Source organism: Arachis duranensis, chromosome 7 (assembly GCF_000817695.3).
Source record: "Arachis duranensis cultivar V14167 chromosome 7, aradu.V14167.gnm2.J7QH, whole genome shotgun sequence".
Classification (NCBI taxonomy): Eukaryota; Viridiplantae; Streptophyta; class Magnoliopsida; order Fabales; family Fabaceae; genus Arachis; species Arachis duranensis.
In genome coordinates, this window is record NC_029778.3 from 14,430,583 (window position 1) to 14,434,086 (window position 3,504).

Below are 3,504 nucleotides of genomic sequence, written 5' to 3' on the forward strand. Positions count from 1 at the left end.
TAACATAGGGGTTTCACGGCGCAGACTGTCCTGGTTTAAGAGGAATTTGTGGTTCGCGTTGGTCTCAGAGATTCTGTTTAGGTTCGTCGCTAGCTAGTAGTCTTCCCATTGTTGTTTCGTGAATTCCCTCATCCTATCAAGAATGACTCCTTCCATAAGCTCTCTATCAGTGTTCTTAGAGGATGAAGGTGCCGCGTTATCCATGCTGTTGATAGCAACCTCCAGGGAGAGTGCACCCTTGTCCATCAGTTTTTGTTTGAGTTTAAATCCCTTTTTTGTTAGCATAGGCCCAATCTTTAGGGCATTAGTTCTTTTTGGTCCCTGCGGGTTTTTACCCGCTCCGGATTTCCTTAGAATCACTTTAGCTCCTCCCTCTTTGTTCAGTTGGTTTTGGGCTTGACTCGGCGGCCCAGTGTTGCTCTCAATTGGTTTAGGAATGGTTGAGACAAGAGCTCGATCAGGGGCCTTGTTAATGAGCTTGGAATAGTCTGGTTCTTTATTAGAAGAATCCTTTATAGAAGCCTGGTTTGGCATCACCAATTTGGACCCACTCTGCATGGCCTCTTCCGTTTGCAGATTATCTTGCATCTCATCATCCCTTTCCTCATACAAGGCATTAAATCTGGAACCTCCCTCGTTAAAGGTCTTCTTCATATTATCGTTACTTTCCTTATGAGGCATGGTAGTGGAGATTTGACTTTGTTTTTTATTATTTCTCGGATTTTCCTCCTGTTTCCTTCTTTGGTGCCTCCTTACCATCATCCAGGGGCCAAAATAAGGGGGATTTTGATTTTCCCGTTGCATGATACGGCCATTAATGTGTTCCTGATTTTCGGTAGTTTCCCGAACGCCTTCCCCGGTGCTGACCTCAGCCCTACTCCTTACCGCCGTCGCTCTCTCCGCTCCGCCTCTAATCTCCATTACTGGTTGAACAAGCTTATTCCCACCATTTTCACTGCACTGTTCCACCTTATGGCCATATTTTCCACATGAAAAGCAGATAAGATGTAGACCTTTATATTCAATATTTAGCGTGTTTCCAAGAACAAAAATTCTGGGCACTAATTTTTTTGACAAATCAATCTCGACGTAAATCGTCACGAATTTTCCTCGTGAGTGTATAGAGGTAGCGCGATCAATTTTCAGCATATGCCCAATAGTGGAACCTACCCTCCATAGGAACCGGTGGTTATATAGATCAATAGGAAGGTTGGGGATGCGAATCCAGGCCGCAATCTTTCTCACATGGTTCTCGGTCGATAGGAAGAAAGGTCTCCATCTTTGAACAATAAGATAATGGCATGCGATCATCCATGGTCCTCCCATAAGAGCGTGGGAGTAATCCTCTTCTTCAGCAAAGTACACCAAGTAATAATCTCGGTCCATATCAATTACGCTGATCTTCCCTTTCTGTGCCCAGTCACGTTGCAAACGCTGCTCGATAAAATCTCGGGCTACTCTCTTACTTAGAACTTTAACGATCAGTGCATTCTTTCATGGGTTGCACCAGTCCTCAAACTCTTCCTTGGACACTGGGATAATGGGGCATGGATTGAAAGGTTTAGCACTCAGGTCCTCCTCCTCCCTATACCATTGGTCTTTGGGATTAGGCCGATCTTCACCCATGTCATCACTATGAATAGACATATCATCTACCAAGCCGCCTGAGAACGAGAGTAGGCACTCCTTATACGAACTTTTGGTCTTGCCATCTATTTTACGAGAAATGTCTTGATCAAGATCCATCCTGTCTCCTTATCGATTTAGATCTAATTCTTCTCGAAATTTGACTTTCTTCGTATTTTGTTGAACCAGATCCACTTCTTCTATCGAAATCCTAATAGAGCTCTCGGTAGTCATTTTCTCAAGTAAAATCTTCTTAATATACTACCTATTGACAATATAATATGTTAATTTTTTGGATAAGCACTATAGAATTTCTCATAAATTTTGTATGGGGCCCATAGTTTGCAACATTAATGTCATCATTTAAAAGGTTCTTGCATCGATGTATGTTAGAACACAAGGGCAAAGAAATAGAAAGAACAAATAAATTGATTCATATGAGGAACAGTATTCTATTGCGGGGCAATTTAGAATTTAATAGATTTAAATTTGTCTTTATTTTTTTATTGAAATTTTTTAAAATTAAATAATACGTTTTTTATTAGATAATAATTTATCATAAAAAATATTTATTTTTTTGTTAAATATAAATTAGATGTTTTTTTATAATTTATAAGTACCATTTCACTATTCATAAATTTTATTTTTTATTTTCTTTTTTAAAAAAATTTCCTGTATTCCTTCTCATAAAATACAAGTTCATTCGTATTTAATTTGATAATAACTATAATGGGAATGGAATTTATGCTTTTTCTCGCAAATCTTTTTCTGGAATCATATGCAATAGTTTTAATTTGGATATTGTAAAAAATTATGCTTTGCCAATTTGCACTTAAAACTAAGATATGATAGTTGTTGTTGACTTTGACATTTTTTCTTGGGTACTTATACTTGTTTTCTTTTTTATTTTTATGTAATTACTTGTTTATTTTTTTTAATGTAAGGCACATACCTAACACTTGTTTTATTGTTTATGTAAAATCTAAAATCAGTTTCTTAATAACGATCGTATAATGTAGTAGTTAGATGAATCATTTATTCATTTTATATAATAATAGTAATAGACAGCCCGAAAAAAAATAGTAATATTAATAATGGTCATATGAATAAAAGAATCTCTGAATATAAAATTAAAAGGTTTACGTGCCTTTTGCAGCATCTTTGCTCATTAAAGAGTTTATTGGTCATNAATCAGTAATTAAATTAAGTGTTTTTTAATATATAACTATGTGAAGTTAGTTTTATTTGTAGGTGATCCTGTATCTCCCATTTAATTTCATAATATCAATGATTGAGCTCCATTTTTATAAATCTACAGTAATATATAATTACAGTGGATGTAATTTGATGACACATTAATTAATTTTTTAACTAAGAGGTTTAAAGTTGAATCTTACTGCCTTTTAAACATGTATGTAAAATTATAGTTGTTAGAACCGGATTCTTAACCAATTTAGTCTAATTTTCAAACCATTTAAAGATAAGAATTGGTCAAAACTGATAAAAATTGATCAAAGTCGATAAAAATCGGTTCAACGAAACTGTTTGAGAAAAAATTTTAAAATTAATAAAAATATTTTTTGAACCTAGGTCTTTTTTATGTCTATATGTTCTCTTTATCACTAAATTATATTATTCGTTATTATTTTAAATACTAATTATTAATTATATAATAAAAATATACAATAATTTTTTTAGATATTATTTTAATTTTATACTCATTTATATTTAAATTAATTATATTTTTATTATTCATAATTATTAATATAAATATAATTAAATATGTATAAATAAAAAATATCAAATATTTTTATTAATTACAATATAATTATTTTTTATGATTATATAATATTTATTAATATTATTTTTCAATATATA